The sequence below is a fragment of the Dasypus novemcinctus genome, chromosome 22 (genome assembly GCF_030445035.2).
Source record: "Dasypus novemcinctus isolate mDasNov1 chromosome 22, mDasNov1.1.hap2, whole genome shotgun sequence".
NCBI classification, from domain to species: domain Eukaryota; kingdom Metazoa; phylum Chordata; class Mammalia; order Cingulata; family Dasypodidae; genus Dasypus; species Dasypus novemcinctus.
The window spans coordinates 12,912,211-12,933,346 of NC_080694.1; positions in this window are offsets into that span (position 1 = coordinate 12,912,211).

Genomic DNA, 21,136 nt, shown 5'->3' on the forward strand with positions numbered 1-21,136 from the left:
GTCTGTGAAATATACACGGAGATCCCAGCTACCTATAGAGGATTTCCTCCTTGGGTAGGCGGAGACAAGGCATCTAGCCCCGCTCAGTGGGGCTGAGCCAGGCTGGGCCGCAGCGGTGAATGCTGGAGCCGGGCCGGGCTGTGCCGGCGGCGAGCAGGGCCGGGCGGGGCCGAGCCGGGCCGAGCCGGGCCGCGGCGGCGTACGGAGCCAGGCGGGGCTGCTGCAGGCTACGGTGGTGAGAGGCGGATGCCGGAGCTGGGCCGGGCCTCTGTAGCGAGCGGAGCCAGGCGGAGCCAGGTCAGGCCGCGGCAGCGTATGGAGCCGGGCGGGGCCGGTCCAGGCCGCGGCGGCGGGAGGTGGACGTGGGAGCCGGCTGGGCCGCTGTAGCGATCGGAGCCGGGCGGAGCCAGGCCAGGCCGTGGCGGCCTAAGGAGCCGGGCAGAACCGGTCCAGGCCTCCGCGGCGGGCAGCGGCGGGCGGAGTCGGGCCTGCGGAGGGGTTTCTGTTCTTTGTTTTTTTTTTTTTTTTTTTGAGCATCTGCAGTACTGGGGAGTTTGTGGGCCCTGGGCGGCCTATTGGGGGTTTGTGGGAAGGGAGGTGCTTGGAGACCCATTTGGGCAGACAGACGGGGGGTTTTAGGGCAAAGCGGGGGGAAGTTGTTGTTTTAGATAGTGTTGCAATTGTGACACGTGTATACCTGTATCTCTCTTCCCCCTATCCGTTCCCCACTGTTTGCCCATCCTCTTTTTCTTTCTTCCTTTCTTCTTGTCTTTCTTTTTTTCTTTATTATAATTAGTTTTTTTGTTTTTTGGTTTTCTCTTTCCCTCTTGTCCCTCATCTTCCACTTATTTTATTTTAATTCAAGTATACAATAGGTGCTACAGGGAACACCTCACATTTGCTGGGGTTTTCCCATCCTCCACTGTCTCATTTCTGTGTGAACTGATTTAGGCTACCTACACTAACCCCCTTCCCCTGCATCTTGATATCCACTATCATCTACTGTCTCTCCTATGTTCCACCCCCCACCTCCCGTTCTTTGATCCACAAAGTGTCTAACTCTTAATTTCTAATACCTTTGTTCTGTTTTCTGTCTGTTATCCACTCTTGAAACTATTACCTTTCTTTTCTTTTTCCCTCTCTCATGAAAACAATAGTTTTGTAGTTCATACCATATTCCTCCCATATTCAGTCATCTACTTCATAAAAGGTACTCTACCTACAGCTATAACTCTATACAATCTACACAAATCTAACCTCCATCCTCCCAGATCTCATATTCTTGCTTTGTTAACATACATCACCAATACTACTTTACACTTTTCCCTTGCTTACACAATTGCCTTTCCCCAACACTAATACTTTCCTCTAAAGTGAGCTTAACCAACAACAAGTAACTAGAATAAGAAGAAAAAAGTGACAAAGAGAAGATATAACACCTATGCAAAAATAACAACTAATTAACCTCCAAGAGCAGACAAAGAAGCTAAGGAACTGATTAAATTCATCAAAATAAAGAGATGACCAGAAAGCAACAAAAATCTACAAACCAAACCAATAATCAGGAAAACATGGCTGAATCCAATCAACAAACCAATAATCACGAAGGGGAGCAAAACTTGGCACAAGCAATGAAAGATCTCAGAACATTTATCACTGACAAATTTGATGCAGTAATGAAAGAGGTTAACAACATGAAGACATCACTTGGAGGGGAAATTGCAGACATACGCAAAAACATAACAGATATGATGGGAATGAACACCACAGTTCAAGAAATCAAAAATACACTTGCAGCAAATATCAGCAGACTAGAAGAGACAGAGCAGAGAATTAGTGATGTGGAAGACAGTACATCAGAAATCAAACAGATAGTAGAAGGGGTTAATAAGAAGATAGAAAAAATCCAATTAGGATTTAGGGACCTGAATGACATTGCAAAACGCTCAAACATACGTATTATAGGCATTCCAGAAGGTGAAGAGAAGGGAAAGGGGTCAGAAGGAGTGTTGCAGGAAATAATGGCTGAAAACTTCCCAAATCTACTGAATGAGACAGATGTACATATCCAAGTAGCACAGTGCACTCCTCAAGTCATAAACCCCAACAGGCCCACCCCAAGACATATACTTGTCAAATTATCCAATGCTCAAGACAAAGAGAAAATCCTAAAAGCAGCAAGAGAAAAGAAAACCATCACATACAAGGGAAGCTCAATTAGATTAAGTGTTGATTTCTCTTCTGAAACCATGGAGGCAAGAAGACAGTGGTATGATATAGTCAAGGTACTAAAGGAAAAAAATTTCCAACCAAGAATATTCTATCCAGCTAAACTAGCATTCAAACATGATGGAGAGTTCAAAATATTCGCAGACAAACAGAAACTGAAAGAGTATACCAACAAAAAACCTCCCCTTCAAGAAATTCTAAAGGGAGTTCTGCAGGAAGAAAGGAAAAAACAGGAAAGGCAAAGTTGGAGGAGAGTATAAGACCAACAACAACAAAAAAAAATCCAAAAAAAAAATACAAACAAAATATGACAAACACAAATCCAATCAAAATATGGCTAACACAAATAATTCCTTGATAGTAATAACACTGAATGTCAACGGATTAAACTCACCTATCAAAAGATTCAGACTGGGACATTGGATAAGGAAATATGACCCATCCATATGCTGTCTACAAGAGACACATCTTAGACCCAGAGACGCATGGAGATTGAAAGTGAATGGCTGGAAAACAATCATACAAGCTAACAATAACCAAAAAAAGGCAGGAGTAGCTATATTAATATCAGACAAAATAGACTTTAAATGTGAAACAATTGTGAGAGACAAAGAAGGATACTACATTTTAGTCAAAGGGAAAATCTTTCAAGAAGATCGAACAATCATAAATATCTATGCCCCTAACAAGGGTGCCTCTAAATACGTCAGGCAAACGCTGGAAAAACTAAGTGAAAGAATAGATACATCTACAATTATAGTGGGGGATTTTAATACACCACTATCAACTCTGGACAGAACATCTCAAAAGAGAATCACCAAAGAAACAAAACATCTGAATAGTATATTAGAGGAGCTCGATCTAATAGACATATACAGATCGCTACACCCAAACACAGCAGGATATACATTTTTCTCAAGCGCACATGGATCATTCTCCAAGATAGATCATATGCTAGGCCACAAAGAAAGGCTGAACGAATTCAGAAAGATTGAAATCATACAAAACGTTATCTCTGACCACAGTGGAGTCAAGCTGGAGATTTGCAAGGGACAGAAGCCCAGATTTCACACCACGATTTGGAAATTAAACAGCACACTCTTAGAAAAACAGTGGGTCAAAGAGGAAATCTCAAAAGAAATCAATGACTATCTTGAAACAAATGATAATGATAACACAACATACCAAAATTTATGGGATGCAGCAAAAGCAGTACTGAGAGGGAAGTTTATAGCCATAAATTCATATATCAAAAAAGAAGAAAGAGCAAAAATTGAAGAACTAACTGCACATTTGAAGGAATTAGAAAAACAACAACAAAGTAACCCAGCAGGAAGAAGAAGGAAGGAAATAACAAAGATAAGAGCAGAACTAAATGAAATAGAAAATAAGAAAGCACTTGAACAGATAAACAAGACCAAGAGCTGGTTTTTTGAGAAGATTAACAAAATTGACAAACCTTTAGCAACACTAACAAAGAAAAAAAGAGAGAAGATGCAAATACACAAAATAAGAAATGAGAAAGGCGATATCACCACTGACCCCACAGAAATAAAGACTATCATAAGAGGATATTTTGAAAAACTATATTCCAACAAAAATGACAATCTAGAGGAAATGGACAAATTCCTAGAAATACATAAGCAGCCCATATTGACAAAAGAAGAAATTGATGATCTTAACAAACCAATCACAAGCAGAGAGATAGAATCAGTTATTAAAAATCTCCCAACTAAGAAGAGCCCAGGGCCAGATGGCTTCACAGGTGAATTCTACAAAACATTCCGGAAAGAACTGACACCAATCCTGCTGAAACTATTCCAAAACATCGAAACAGAAAGAACATTACCCAACTCCTTCTATGATGCCAACATTACCCTAGTACCAAAGCCAAACAAAGACACCACAAGAATGGAAAATTACAGACCAATTTCTCTAATGAACCTAGACGCAAAAATACTTAACAAAATACTTGCTAATCGTATTCGACAAGACATTAAACGTATTATACACCACGACCAAGTGGGATTCATCCCAGGTATGCAAGGATGGTTCAACATAAGAAAATCAATCAATGTAATACACCATATAAACAGATTGAAGGGAAAAAATCACATGATTATATCTATTGATGCAGAAAAAGCATTTGACAAAATTCAGCACCCTTTCTTGATAAAAACACTCCAAAAGATCGGAATACAAGGGAATTTTTTGAACATGATAAAGAGTATATATGAAAAACCTAAAGCCAATATTGTTTACAATGGAGAAATCCTAGACTCCTTCCCTCTAAACTCAGGAACAAGACAGGGATGCCCACTGTCTGTGCTCCTATTTAACATTGTCTTAGAAGTACTTGCTCGAGCACTGAGGCAAGAACCAGAAATAAAAGGCATTCAAATTGGAAAGGAAGAAGTCAAAATTTCATTATTTGCAGATGACATGATCCTATACATAGAAAACCCTGAGAGATCTACAACGAAGATTCTAGAACTCATAAATGAGTTTAGTAAAGTCGCAGGTTATAAGATCAATGCGCAAAAATCAGTAGCATTTCTGTACACCAACAATGAACAAGATCAGGAGGAAATCAAGAAACAAATACTATTCACAATAGTAAATAAAAAAATCAAATACTTAGGAATAAATTTAACTAAAGAGGTAAAGAACTTATACACCGAGAACTATACAAGATTGTTCAAGGAAATCAAAGAAGACCTAAATAAATGGAAGACTATTCCTTGTTCATGGATAGGAAGACTGAACATTATTAAGATGTCTATCCTACCAAAACTGATCTACACATTCAATGCAATCCCAATAAAAATCAATGCAGCCTTCTTTAAGGAACTAGAAAAACTAACTATGAAATTTATTTGGAAAGGAAAGAGACCCCGAATAGCCAAAGACATACTGAAAAAGAAAAACGAAATTGGAGGAATCACACTACCTGACTTCAAAACATACTATAAAGCTACGGTGGTGAAAACAGCATGGTATTGGCATAAGGAGAGACACAAGACCAATGGAATTGAATTGAAAGCTCTGATATAGAACCTCACATATACAACCACATAATATTCGATAAAGCCACCAAACCCTCTCAACTGGGAGAGAGTGGCCTATTCAACAAATGGTGTCTGGAGAACTGGATAGCCATATGTAGAAGAATGAAAGAGGATTACCATCTCACACCTTATACAAAGATCAACTCAAGATGGATCAAAGACCTAAATATAAGAGCCAAGACCATAAAAACCTTAGAAAGCAGTGTAGGGAAACATCTACAGGACCTTGTAATAGGAAATGGATTTATGAATATCTTACCAAAAGCACGAGCAGCAAAAGAACTAATAGATAAATGGGACTTCCGCAAAATTAAAGCCTTCTGCACCTCAAAGGAGTTTGTCAAGAAAGTAAAAAGGGAGCCCACACAGTGGGAGAAAATATTTGGCAACCATATATCTGATAAGAAACTTATAACTTGCATATATAAAGAACTCCTATATCTTGAAAATAAAAAGATAAACAACCCATTTAAAAAATGGGAAAAAGACTTAAACAGAAACTTCTCCGAAGAAGAAATACAAATGGCAAGAAAGCACATGAAAAAATGTTCCAAATCTCTAGCTATCAGGGAAATGCAAATCAAAACTACAATGAGATACCATCTTACACCCATAAGATTGGCAGCTATGAAAAAAACAGAAGAATACAAGTGCTGGAGAGGATGTGAAGGAAGGAGAACACTCATCCACTGCTGGTGGGAATGCAGAAGGATCCAACCATTCTGGAGGACAGTATGGCAGTTTCTCAAAAAACTAGCCATAGATTTGCCATATGACCCAGCAATACCACTGCTGGGTATATACCCAGCAGAACTGAAAACAAGGACACAAACCGATATATGTACACCAATGTTCATAGCAGCATTGTTCACTATTGCCAAAAGTTGGAATCAACCCAAATGCCCATCAACAGATGAGTGGATCAATAAAATGTGGTATATACACACAATGGAATACTACTCGGCTGTAAGAACAAACACACTACAAACACATGTGATAACATGGATGAATCTTGAGAACCTTATGTTGAGTGAAGCAACCCAGACATTGAAGGACAAATACTACATGACCTCAATGATATGAAATAAACAAGCTGCCCTAGATAGCAAGAGACTGAACGATAGGCTTACAGGAAATCGGAGGGTGGAGGAAGGATATGAGCCGATGTCTGCAGGGGTGGAATTTAAGACGAGATGGTGGTAAGTATGAACACAAAGAAGAGATAAAAGGGGGGCAAGGGGTTGCCTTTGGTTGGGGCTTTGCGGGTTTGAGGGTGGCTGGGGAGGGAAGGATGGGTAACGTTGCCCAAAAGTGGGGGGAGGGAGGGGTAGCATATGAACACAGGAGAGGGTCAGGTGTTGGTGGAGAGTAAAATGCCGAGAAAATCATATCAAAATATAATAAAGAGGGTTACCTGTTTAGAATGCTCGGAGGGGAGGGTCTGATGCAGGACGGGCTCCTGGGGAATGTCTAAATGCTCATTCTGCCAGAGTGGGTGACACCATGGGGTAGAAACCCAAGTAGTGAGAGTGGGGGTGGACCCACATCCTGGGGAGGACTAATGCCATCAAATAGAGGGAACTGTATCCCTCGAGAGAAAGGGTGGCTCCCAGGGCATTGGGGCAGTTGAGCAAGTTAGGCCCTGAACACTATTCCATCTATCTCTGGAAGTGGCTCCTCAGGAAACAGAGGTTGGCTGTCACTGTGGGCACCAAGGTGGAAGGGAAAATGGACGTTAAATGTGTGGAACCAAAGTAAATGGGGGGTAAGAGAGGAGTTTCTTGAGAGTACACAAGGATGGATATAAAACATGCAATATTACACCATAACATATAGGAGATGACAGACTGATAATGTAAACCATAATGTAAAACATAGGATAACTAAAAATGTAAAGAACTGTGTATCCTAACGTATGCACCATAATGTAAGCACAGATGTCACCTTGTTAGAAAGCTAATGTCTCAGACTCTGTACATCACTTTAAGTAAATATGATATGAATAGGGCGTAAGAGTATCACTGTGGAAGGGAAAAGGTTTCCTGGTGGATGTGTGGGAGTGCTGTATATTATATATATACATTGCTGTGGTCTAGGACTCCTGTGAAGAAAAGCTGAATAATTAAGGGGGGGAAAAAAAAAAAAAAAAAGAAAAAGATAGGATGTGGAATTTTTTCAAGTCAACATTCTTTATCTAAGCTCTTTATCTAACTTTATCCAAGTTCTTTATCTATCCTTTAAACCCATCCCTATATGCCATTCCTTAGTAAGGGACCATGACATTATATTGGACTTCAAATTTCGGGGAGTTCTGGATCACAGAGTGTTTCAACAATGGCAATGGAGGGATACTGGTATGGGATACCAATGACAGGTGATATATGGCTGACAGGGAGCTGTACAGAACATACGTCCAGGGTGCATGGTAATGTTTGGATATACTCATAGTGGCAACAATTAAAAACCACAGCGGGGGGGTACTGGGTTCCTGGCCAGTGGTGCTCTGTCGTGGTCCCTAGGGGAGCAGCGACAGTCTCCCAGGTACAGTGGCGGGGACCGGGAGGGAGTGAGGGTTCAACAGTGAGCCCCTGATGCTAATGACTATGCTTGTGAGCTGATAAACCTAAAATAAGAACAAGGCCTAGAGCAACATTGTGCCTGGGAATTTCCTCCGGTCAGCCTTCATGTTACTCAAATGTGGCCAGTCTCGAAGCCAAACTCAGCATGTAAATGCAATGCCTTCCCCCCAGCGTGGGACAGGACACCCGGGGATGAGCCTCCCTGGCAACGAGGGACCACTATCAACTACCAACTGATGATGCAACTGGAAAATGACCTTATATGGAAGGTTCAATGCGGATCAGCAGAATATCCATGTCTACATAAAATACCATGACTTTAAAATGCTGTTTGACCTAAAGTAAGGGGGAAATGGAAAGGAGAAATGAGTTTATATGGCTACGAGTTTCTAAAAAAGAGTCTGGAGGCTGGCAGAAGGATTGCCCTCATGCACAACTGAGCAGAGTCAGAGAGAAAGATAAAGCAGATACAACCCCCAGATATTGGTTCCTTTGAGGGCTAAAGAGACCCATGGGAGTTATGGTCATGGCCGATGGGGTTAACTACCAGGGCAGATGGCCCCTCTTTGGAAATGGTGTTTATATGTGATGAATCTGGACTCAAATGGGATCTCCCTTCATAAGACTTTCATGCTAATGTGCTGGAGGTGCAGTTAATGTTGGGGTTTAAGATATATTTAGGGGATTTGAATCTCTGGACTGACAATGTGATAGCCAGATCCTGAGCCTCAACAGACTCCAGCACCTACAATCTGATCTATTGGACTTACCACACTCAGCTAAGATGGAGTTGAAGAAGGACAACCACCACACCATGGAGCCTAGAGTGATTACAACTGAAAATGGGAGGATTGCATCCAGCATCCATGTGGAATCTGAGCCTCCTCTTGACATAGAGGTGCAATGGACACAACCAATCCAATGTCCACATAGAAGAGATGGCATTGGATTGGGAAAAGTGGACATGGTGGCTGATGGGTATGGGGAAAGGCAGGAAGAGATGAGAGGTGGCGGCGTCTTTGGGACATGGAGCTGCCCTGGATGGTGCTTCAGAGGTAATCACCGGACATTGTAAATCCTCACAGGGCCCACTGGATGGAATGGAGGAGAGTATGGGCCATGATGTGAACCATTGTCTATGAGGTGCAGAGGTGCCCAAAGATGTACTTACCAAATCCAATGGATGTGTCATGATGATGGGAATGAGTGTTGTTGGGGGGGGGAGAGGGTGGGTGGGGGGGTGGGGTTGAATGTGACCTCACATATATATTTTTAATGTAATATTATTACAAAGTCAATAAAAAAAATCCCTAAAAAAAAATAATAAAATATATCTATTAATTGCAGCTCAAAGAGAAACTTATGCATAGGGTAGTACATTAGTTATAATTAAGCACTGTACCTATATCTCCTACTCTAACTATATGCCTGATTATTATAGTGAAATCTTTTCTATTCTAAACCACATGCAGAGAAATATTGCACATGTTAAAAGGCTTTGTAAACTTCATTTTCCAAGTAGTTAATGAACATGCTTTATCCAACCTTCCCTCGTAGCTCTTATTCCAGAACCTGTCCCTCATATGCTGGGGAAGACTGGAAGATCTGCATGCCATCCTACCAGGGCTAAGCATTTCCCACCAGATGGGAAACAGCAAATGAATGACTAAGATCCACTTCAGCTTAGCCCCTCTGAGATAGTCCTTGACAACCTTTCCTCAACTAGGACCTGCAAACCAGGTTCTGATCTTGACCAAAACAACAAACCTCATTCTCAATTAGAGCTAAAAGTAAAAAAATTAAAAAAACACACACACAAACTTTAGTCTGTAGTTCTGATCATTCCAACAGCTATCAAAATTAATGGAATTTCTAGCCTGGTGCATTAATTCCAAGTGAAACCAGGTGCCCAAGAAAATGCCAGCTCACCAGAAACACCTGACAGGATATACAAATGCCAGTCATTGTTTGCTCTGAACTACTTCTTCAAGAGAAAAAGCTATGTAGTGTAATATGTCAAAGTCAGCTGTTCCTCATAATTCTAGCCCAACTACTTATTGCTAGGGGAAAGCAAACCAGACTTCCCTTTAAGAAACTGTGTTTTCATCTCTTTTAACTTAACTGAAAGGGCAATGCCTCTTCCCCATTCCCCTCTCCTACCATAGGAGCTAAGAATGCAATTTATAGCTAACCACATTGTCTACTGAAATTTCTAACTCAAGGAAGAATACTGTTTCCCACCAACTTTGGGAAAATGCAGTCTTTTCAGGAAACTGGACTTTTCTACTTCTGTGGTCCAGTGTTCTCTTAGTGGGACCATATATTCTCAAAATTATAATCAAGTATATTTCTTCCAGAATCAACATCTTGTTAGCCATATGAAGACTTCATCCAGCTTCACCCTGGATGCCAGATCCATCTTCCTCTCACTGAAAGGTTTACAGCCTGAGAGTTTTACACCTTGTCAGGTAGAGCCTACTGTCCCTAACCAGCAGGAAGTAGCTACAGAAGAAAGATCATCTCCCTTAAGCACACCTGTAAGAATAAAGATGTAAACTCTCTGTTGGGGGAATGAAGCAGGATAGTAAGATAGGATATCAATAGATAGATCTGGAACCTGGCAAGAAATCAACATGGGCATCAATAACTCAAAGATGGCTGCTGGAAGACCTTCCCCAAGGTTCTGCCACTCAGAAGAAGACTTTCTCTGGAACCCAGGAGAAGCTCTGGATAATCTCCAAGGACATTATCATTAGGCCTTCATGGGAGATTGATAGGAGAGATAATTAATCAAAGTGATAAATAACTGGAACTATTTTCCTGCCATTACAAAAGGGTGGGATAATCAGCAGTTGAAAAAGACAGGTACCAGGCCTGAGCTCTCTCTCTTATGTGCTCTTGCCTGTGGACCCCTGTTCCTGCCCTCTGCATACCAATCTCACCATTTTTCATTTGCCATGTGGCCACACAAGAAAAATCTGAGCATTTATAATTTATAATGGGGAATTCTAATGTAAATCAGCCCACTTGACCATTTTTCAGCCCCTTCCTCTCTACCTGGGACCCACAGTCTGTTATTTTTTCTCATTTCTTGTCCCTCCCTGCCTGAATAAATTACTGGCCTAACTCACCCGACATGCTCTTGAAATTAATTTCTGTAACATAATCAAGAACCTAGACAAAATACAGTAACAGTTTGGTTTATGAATCCAATTAGAAGCTATAAGAGACAAGGAACAAAAAGAAGCAGCAGCAATACTATCATTAATGGTGTTATAATGGGTAAAAGAATTGGTTTTAGGGATGAGGAGAAAAAAGAAAGAAATGAGGATAACCATGATTAATTTCCATAGCTGTTGTCTTGGGCCCTCTAAATGATCTCTATGTTTACCTTTAAAGTTTTGAGATTTTCTTCTATCTGCCCAAGTCCCTTAATATAGAAAGAACAAGTTTTATTTATGATTACACAAGTGCCTCCCATGGCAGTGGAAAAAGATGTCCAGTTCTCTTTTATTTGCATTACAACTGATGCCAGACTATTCATTTCCAGCTGTTGATTGTTTGTGGCCTGTATGGTTATATTCCAGGATAGCTTTAATGTCAGGGAACTATTTAGCATTGCTCTTTCTAACATTGGAATACCTACAAACAAGAACAGACTGTGAAAGGTGGTGTGTCCTATGCCAGACCTTTCTAGGATTGGATTATCATGGGCACAATATCCAAGTTCTGGGTCCCCTAATGAGTCCCCTTTTTCATACACTCAGTTTTTGAGGCTGAAGTGAGGTTTTAAGAAAAGAGCCAAGTTTAGGTGTCTGTCCAGAGCAGGCCATATATTGGGGTTTTAGGTTGGTGGCATTAAGAATATTAGATATTATAGTGTAAGTCCCTCTGCATACAGTAGGGAGTGTTAGGTATACAGTGTTACCTCATAGAAAATAGAAACTGTGCCCACGAGAGTTAGTGCTGTTGAGGGGCCAGAGGGAATAAAATATGAATATGGGTGATTGGAAATGCTGGATATTTGGTTCCCACTATGTACTACATAAACACATAAAGGATAGTAGTAGGGTTCAGAAGTATCACATGTTAGGTTAGTCTGAGAGAGAAGATTTAGGAAAAGTAAAGTGAAGAAATGTTTTTTTTTTTCCTAGGGTTTAGATTGGTCAAATGGTATAATTGTCCTGATTGTGTTCCTAATCCAAATAACTTGGTTTGTCTATACAAGCTATTGAAGCACAGTACATTTTCACTATAATTTTTATTGCTTACTCATGTAGGTAGTGTTTATTTGATGCCTGAGTTATTCCAAAATAGGAATGAATTAAGATGCTTGTTTGGCACATTCATATCTGCCTACAAGTGCAGAGTAGCAGTGTTGAAGTGTAAAGTATGATTACAGGATGTATTGTGTATATGTCCTAAATTAGTTGAATAAGGTAATGTGGATAGGCATTTAAAGCATAAAAAATGTCTGTCCATACTGTGACCATACCAAAAGAATTTGAATTTTCCCCCAAATGAGAGATATTTAAGGCCTTATGGAGATTCAGTATATCTCCATATTCTCATAAACTTGGGGGAAGTTCTGTAACCCATCAGCCTCTGAAGCCAGTGTATTTTGGGTGTTTTGGGTGGGCTTTCTGAATAATTTCTGGCTTTAAAGGAAGGTGAGTAAAGATATAGTTTCAGCATGGGTAGGCTCAGGGCATATATGAAAATCATAATTGTTATTTTTTGTTGTTTTGTTTTGTATAGTATCTGTAAGGGGATGATAAGCATTTTGGGGGAAGGTTTGTACAAAGAGAATTGGAAGGGTAAAATATAGAACATCCATTGTAGAGAAACTTTAGTCAGTAATGAAAAGAAACAAGGTGGCAAATAGAAGAAGAGGATTTCTTCAGGGTGAAAATCAGAAAGAGCTCCTTGTAACCACAGGTCCTGAACGATGTCAACATATTGCTTTAGTGAAAGTTAGAGGTGAGTGACAAATTCAGTAAAGTGTGAGGAGAGAACGGTACAAAATGTGTTTGCCTTGAGTAACAACTTAAAAATTGGCCAAGCCAGAATTAAGTGTAGTTATGACTGAATGACAGGAAGGGAAAAAGGAGAGAGATTAGAGGGAAATGGGGTCAGTAGTAATTGGAATCTTGTCATCTCAGGTTTTTTGTGAGTTTCAAGCATAGGTCTCTGAGACTTTCACAAGCGTATATATATCTTGAGCTTAGGATCTCATAATTTGCTGTCAGCAGAAGGCAGAGGAGCAGGTTTTAATCTGGAAAAGCATATCCACAATGGAAAATTTAAAAGTTTTGCTGCATTTGTAGTGGTTAGGAGAATAAGAAAAGGCCCCATCTGATGTGGGCTATGAATGGAAGGCTCTTTGTCTCTTCAGAGATAACTAAGTTGTTTGACTTGTGGGTGTGGAACGGTGGGGGGCTGCAGTCCTGCCCTTGGGGACTAGCAGCAGCTCCAGTCCCAGGAAATGTTTAACAATGCGGGGGCTATAAACTTTAAGTATTTAGGGGAAATGCAAAAACCAAATATGCTAAAGGCTTATCTAGAATGTCTGGAGTCCATGCTAAAAGCTTACCTAAGATGTGGAAGATATATGCTAATTGAAGCCTATTGAGAACTGAAACAAAGGGACCATTTGGCCTTTCCTCTCTGTATAAAAGACGTTTGAAAATCTTGTTCAGGGCTCGGGATTCAAACTGAAAGCTCCCGAGTCCGGCCGGCCGTCAATAAACCATTTTTCCTTCTCAAAATCATTCCTGAGTCCTGGCCTCTCTATACTCAAATAATTGAACTTCTCTTAAATTCCACAACACATCCACATTGGGGTTAAAGGTCTGGTGCATAAGTCCTTTTCGTATACCCAGTCACCTGGAGGAATAGGGAGTGAGGGGACAGAAGGTTCAGCCCAGAAAGAGTGAAGTCATTTAGTTGATGCAGGAATTAATGCATTTATATTAGGCTGACTGTATTATTTTCAAAATGCAATGATTGGGGGGTATATTGGCAAGGGTGAAATGGCATACATACACAATTTCAAAGGGGCTTAGGCTGTGTGGTTTTTTGGTAGAAGTTCAGCCCATGGTGTCTCAACCTGCATTGTTAGTTTGGTTAAGTGTCATTTTAGGATCCCATTCGTATGCTCAGCTTTTCTGGAGGACTGAGGTCTGTAAGGAATATGTAACTTCCAGATAATTCCTAAAGCACTACTAACCTCTTTTGTGATCTGTGAGATGAAGGCTGTCCCATTATCTGACTGCAGAGAGGAGGGGAGACCAAATCTAGGAATTATTTCCATTAGCAGGATGTTAATAACAACATCGGTATGCTTGGAATTGACTGGAAATGCTTCAAGCCATCCAGAAAAAGTGTCTACAAAGACTGAGGTATTTAATCTTCCTTATTTTTGGCATGTGGGTAAAGCCTAATTGCCAGTCCTGTCCTGGTTTAGAACCTCTGAATTCATGCACTCTGAAAGAGAGAGGTATAGAGCTTCCATGGATATTAGTTTGTGAGCAAATAGAGCAACTTTCTATAATTTCTTTTAATTGTTTTAAGACTTCAGGGCAGTGTAGAGAGTTAGATAAGAGTTGTGAAATTGGTTTGTGTTCTTCGTAGTACTGGTTGCACAGGGAAGTGAGAATGTCATGTGTTTGTAAACCATGTAAAATATTTTTTTTCCCATTTTTCATGAATCACCCCTCAATTTTGTTTTCTCCAATAAGGGGGAACTTTGAGATTTCCTCAGGTATATAAATGGGGGGCATGATATGAAAGTGCTAGGTGAATGGTTGTGATGATAGAGTAGTAAACCTAGGTAGGGTTACATAACCTGCACTTTGGCTTCAGAGTTGGCTCAGTTATTGCCAGCAGATACAGAATAAATCAATATTGGGTGCCCTTTGCAGTGAATTATAGCAGCTTGGGTTGTAAGTGATGCCTCTTTGAGTAATTGTAGGATAAGATCATTGTTCACAATGGAGGATCCCTAGTAGTTAGCAACCCTCTTTCCTGCCAGATGGGGGCATGTGAGTGTCAGATGTGGTATGCGTATTTGGAGTGAGTGTAGATGTTCAGGGCTTGCCTTTGCCTCTGACCAATGCTCTGGTGAGGGCTATGAGCTTAGCTTTTTGTGAGGTTTTGCTGGGGGGAAGGGGACCTAACTCAACAGTTTCAGTTAAGGTAACAATAGCATATCCAGAGTGAGTGGTGGTGTTAAGTTTGTATAACCACCATCAATAAAACATGTATGAGCAGGATTTGGAAAAGGGGTGCCTAAAATATTAGGATGGGGTTTGGCAAGGAGATCACGTACCTCACTACAATCATGTATGTAATTAGCATCAGGTGTTTCTGGGGGTGAGTTTGGTTCAATGGGGAGGAGGGTGGCAGGATTGAGAGGAGGATGGTGGTATAGCAGGACTCCAGAGTGTTGTAGAAGGGTTGCATGGAGGGTTTGGAGGTGGATGGAGGAGATAAATGTAATAGTTTTGTGAGTTAAGAGAGGAGATAAGGAATGTGAGGTAAAAACATTGAGATGATTTATCAGAGATAGTTAAAACTTTCTTGTACCAGAAAGGAAGCAGCAGTGAGGCTTTTGAGGCAAATAGGGTAGACAAGGGTTACTGTGTCTAACTGTATGGAAAAGTAGGCAATGACTCAATTATCCTCACTGTAGGGTTTTGTTAGGATTCCTAGTGCATATCTATGTTGGGTAGGGATGTAGAGAAAAAAGGTTTGGTGGGATTTGGAAAGGCTAGAGAGGGTGCAGTCATGAAGACAGACTTGAAAGATAGAGGGTGATCAAGTGGTTCACACAGGTTGTCAGAAGCAACTTGATAAAGATGTTTAGATATAGGTCCAATGTTTGGGATCCAGAGATGGGAAAAGTTGTCTAGAATCCTAAGAAAGAAAGGAGTTCTGCCTTGGTCTGTGGGAAGCGATAGTCCTTGATGAGTTGGATTTGATCTGCCATTAGATGTTTATGTGAGGAAGAGAGGTGGAGACCTAGATTGGTTACTTCAGTTCTAAAAAATTGTCCTTTGCCTGGGGACACACGATATCCCCTATCTTCAAAGCTGTTAAGCAGTGTGATAGTGTGAGTTTTCAGAGGTTTTTAAGGAGTGGTTAAATAAGAGTAAGTCATCAACATATTTTAGGAGGGTGTTGGAGGGAAGATCAGAGAGATTTCAGTGTAGAGCTTGTCCAAAAATGTGAGTGTTGTCTCTAAAGTCCTGAGGAAGGACCATCTATGTTAACTGTTGGGGGTTTAGGGGATCCCCACGGTCCATCCATGTGAAAGTAAAAATATCTTGGGAAGATTCATCTAAGGGGATATGAAGAAGGCATCCTTAAAATCAATTATTGTAGTGTGTAGTGTGAGGACTTACGTCGATAAGGGACTGTATGGATTTGGAATTAAAGGAACAATAGGATGTGTGGCTTCTTCGATGGTTGCAATATCATGTACAATGTGATAGCTCCAGTTTGGATTCTTTGCTACCAGAATGGGGGTGTTAAAGAATGAGCTGGTTGGGAGCAAAAGACCAGCAACACAGTTTGTTTGTACACACATGTACAATGTGATAGCTCCAGTTTAGATTCTTTGCTACCAGAATGGGGATGTTAAAAGATGAGCTGGTTGGGAGAAAAAGACCAGCAACACAGTTTGTCAATAGTGTATTTAAGACCTTTTAGAGCACTGAGGGACAAAGGATACTGAGGGATGTTTGTAAAAGAGGAGGGCTTTTTAAGGTTATCTTAACAGGGGTGGTGGTGTATTGGGACTGAAGGAGAATTAGTATTATGGACCTGGGGGTTTACTTGTGCCTTCAGTACCGTGGGAATGTCAGGAATGTTAGAGGGAATGGGGGAGGGGAGGGGAGGTGGATAAGAGGAGACTGAAGTTAGTTTGAGAGGATGGGAGAGTAAATGAAATGGAAGAGTGGAATTTGCATAATATGTCAGGGCCTAAGTGTGGGGAGGGACATTTAGGAATTATAAGGAATTGATGAGAGAAAGTGAAATTTTCTATTGAGTATATGAGTGGTTTGGTAATTAAAGGGAAAAAGGGGGTGCCATCAACTCCGAAAATAGAGATTGAGGAAGCTGATAAAGGTCCTGAATGTTCTAAAAGGACTGAATATGTGGTCACTGTGTCAATTGAAAAGGAGATTGGCTTAATTCCAAACTTGTTGATAACCTCAGCCTGTATTTACTGATGGAGAGGTGGGGCCATTAGAACCCAGGGCCCATCAGTCAATTTCCTCAGTCCAAGAAACTCTGGAAAGGAATATCCTGGCTCCCAGTCTATGTGGTGCACTGAAAGAACTTTCCTGGGAACAGGGTTTTCAAGACAGTCTGACTTCCAATGACCTTTCCAGTGATACACTGGGCAAGGTCCTGTTGGGTCCCTGGGATCAGGGCAGAAGCATGCCCTATGTGCATCTTTTCTACACATGAAACAGGATCCTGGAGGCAGCCAGAGGGAAGAATAATTAGGTTTCTGAGAATCAAACCTGAGGGTGGCAACTGGGAGGGATGCTCTAGCCTGCTCTCATTTATGCTCTTCCAATTTGGCTTCATCTTCTCTATTGTTAAAGACCTCAAAGGCTACTTCAATTAGATATTTCTGAGGGGTTTGAGGACCAGCTTCTAACTTCTGTAGTTTCTTTCTAATATAGGAATAAGATTGATGGATGAAGTGGATGTGTAAGTGCAGCTGACCAGAATCCAAGTAATGTTCTAAGTTAGTATATTTAAGGAGAGACTTGCTTAATCTATTCATGAAGGCAGCTGGATTTTCATCAGGTTTCTTTGAGATCTCTTTAATTTTATCATAATTAACTGCCTTAAGAGCAGCCTTCTTCATGCTTTCTATTATGTATATTAAGAAATGGGCCATGTGAGCAAGGTCCGTGGAGCCTTGTTGGTAATCCCAGGGAGGGTTATTGGTGGGAACTGCAGAAGGGCCCACTGGGTGTCCCTTGGAATCTTAAGTGTGCATGGAATCTGTAAAAGTGGTAGCTGCAGTCCAAATGCAGTTTTTTTTTTCTTATGGAGTAGTTGAGAAAGTAATGATAATGTAAGAGTCCTGATAATTAAGGTCATAGGAATGTGTAGAATGTTGGAATTCCTTAATGTATTTGGCAGGGTTCTCAGGGAAAGATCCTAACCTGCTTTCTATTTTACTCAAATCTGAGAGTGAGAAAGGATTGTGTTCTTTAACTCTTCCTTTGGCCCCTGTTACTTCTTGGAGGTGTAAGAGTGGGTTTGGAGTCTGTGTATAGCTAAGAGGTGGGGAAAGACTCGGCTTTGCATCAACAGAGGCAAAGGGTAGTAATGGGAGAGGGGAAGGGTTTAATCCTCATGGGTGCACTTGAGGGGGAGAGAAGAGGGAAGAAGAGTGTGGCATAGCCAAAGATGGGGGGTTGGAATGTGGCGGTGATGAGGGGGGGAGTGGAATTGGAGATGGAAGGAGAGGACAGAGACAAGGGTGAAGGTACATAAGGAGGGGGTGTGGGAGGGGCTTTGTCTGCCAAATCGAAGAGAAGCATCTCAGAGGTTTTAGAGGAGAAGGAAAATTTCTGAGAGAGATTTTTGTGTAAGAGAAGAATGTGATAAGAGAAATAGGGTTGGCAAAGGGGGGATGATTTCAAAGAGAAAAAAAATGAATGTAAGGAATTTGAGAACATTTGACATTGAGCTGGATGAAATTCTCTAAGTGCCAGAGAATTCAGAAATCAGAGGTACCATTTTCTGGCCATTGACTTTCATTGTACAATTCATATTGTGGCCACACAGAGGTCAAATAGAAAGTGAGGTTTTTGGGTCTGATGTCTTCTTTCAGGTACTGTGTTTTAAGATTGTGAAGGAGACAACCCAGAGGTGTGGTATTTGGGGGAGCTGAAATTGAATTCCCCATATTAGGTGGCATGGGTGAGACTAGAGATGTCTAGGAGAGAGGAGATTTTAAGTGTGACAGATGTCCCCAAATCAATCAGATATCTCCAAAGAAACAGGAGACTGTGCTTGGGACAAAATATTTTTATAGACCAGTGATATCGACCAGAATCAGACTCTGAATAAAGTCCCAATTGAGAGCTTTATTAGCTGCATGGTGACTGCCTCTCCTATGCAGAGGGGAGAGCAGCCCTGAGTCGTGGGGGGGGGCGGGGTTTGCTTATATAGGCTTTTAGGTTCAGGGTGGGGGGCAATAACTCAGCAAGCAAGCATGTACAGAAGCAGATGTTTGTAGTTTATCAAGCGCTGGGAATTCTATTAGGGGAGATAAGTGGTTGGGGAGTTTTTGTTATTTATAAGGGTCTGAGTCAAGTTGGTCTAGGGGCTGAGGTCACTTTCTACAGGAGGCCTTGAGATAAGGTTTTACAGTCGAGCAAGCTTGTTACAGAAGCGAGATATAGGCGGTTAGGGGGTTGTGGAATTTTCCTCTTGGATGGGGGTGGTCACAGGCTCCTACTTCTCCACAATATCTCTGCAGCCAAGTAGTCTCTTCCCATGAGGACACAGGTCTACCATCTGTTATGGCCTTTAGGGAACAGTGAGGTTCCTGACCTAGTACTAGGGTTTTTTTTCCAGTGGGTTGTCCTGGACAATGGAAAAAGGAGAGAGAGAAAGCAGAATCCTCCAGCAGAGAAACCCTTAACTCAGTTGAGATTCAATGTCCAGTTTTGAATGGGCTGTCTCAGCAGTGGCAGGGTGGAAATTCCTCACCAATTGATCAGTCTCAATGTAGTCCCAGATCTGGGATTTTGGTACCAAATGTTGGAGAAACAGTGCTCACTAGGACATGGAGACTGAGAATTGCAGGCAGGAAATTTATTGAGAAGCTCTCCCAATGGAGGGATCTGAAGATTAGACTTCAGCCTGCTTGTGGAAGGTGCAGGTGTGAATTTAGACAGTACATCAATAGGTGGGAAAACATTAGTTCAAGGGGAGGGAGTTAGACTCTGAGCATAATCTCTGGTTAATAAGGGGCTGTAAAAATGAATTATTCTCTTGCATGGCTTGGGGGAAGTGGGCTAGGAGGTAGGGCCTTTTGGAAAGCAGGGTTCTGGAAAGAATGGGTCCTTATCTGCTTTTGCTTGGGGGGAAATAAATTGTCCTCTGAATATAGACAGCTTTGCTCAATGAATAGGAATGGAGTCACAGCCTTAGGACCTGTTAATCATTGCAAACTTTGTAACTCTAAAACCCATGAATCCTGGTTGTGGGAGAAATGGCACCATAGAGTGGATGCTGATTTAGAGCATACAGAACCTCCTAGACAACATTGCACAAGCCCTGCAAGTTATTGACACATACTTTGCACCATAGCTGAGTCTTCAAATGGCCATTCCACCGTTCTATCAATCCAGTTGCTTCAAGGTGATGGGGACCATGGTAAGACCAGTGAATTCCATGGGCATGTGCCCATTCCCACACATCATTGCTGTGAGATGAATTATTTGATCAGAAGCAATGTTGTATGGAATGCCATGGCAGTAGACAAGACATTCAGTAAGTACATTGATAGTAGCTGTGTAAGAAGAATTGCATGCAGTAAATGCCAACCCATATCCAGAAATGTGTCTATTCCAGTTAAAGAAATCACTACCCCTTCCATGGCTGAAGTGGCCTGATGCAGTCTACCTGCCAAGAAGTGCTGTGCCGGTCACATTGAGGAATGATGCCATATTGGTGGATGAGTAGGGTCCCTGTTTCTCACAGATTGGGTGCCCAATGTTGGTTGTAGCCAAGTCTGCCTTGGTGAGGGGATGTACATGTTGCTGAGGCAATACATAACCTCCATCCCTTCCTCTATGGCCACTTTGTTCATGAGACCACTAGGCAATGACATGAGTGGCTGGGGATAGAGGCTGAGCAATAGCCAGAGTGGGTCATGATATTCACCTGATTATTAAAATCTTCTGCTGAAGTCACCCTCTGGTGAGCATTCATTTAGGACACAAACATTTTCATGTTTTTGCCCAATAAGAAAGGTCAACCCACATACCTCTTCCTCAGACTTCTTTGTTACCAATTTTCCAATTATGTTCCTTCCAAGTCCCTGACAATCCAGCCTAACCATTGGCAATGCCCCATGAATCAGTGTACAAATGCATATCTGGCCATTACTTTTTCCAATAAAAATGAGCAAACAGGTACACTGTTCAAAGTTCTTCACACTGAGAGGATTTGTCTTCATCACTATCCTTCAGGGATGTCCCAGAAAATTGCTGCAGG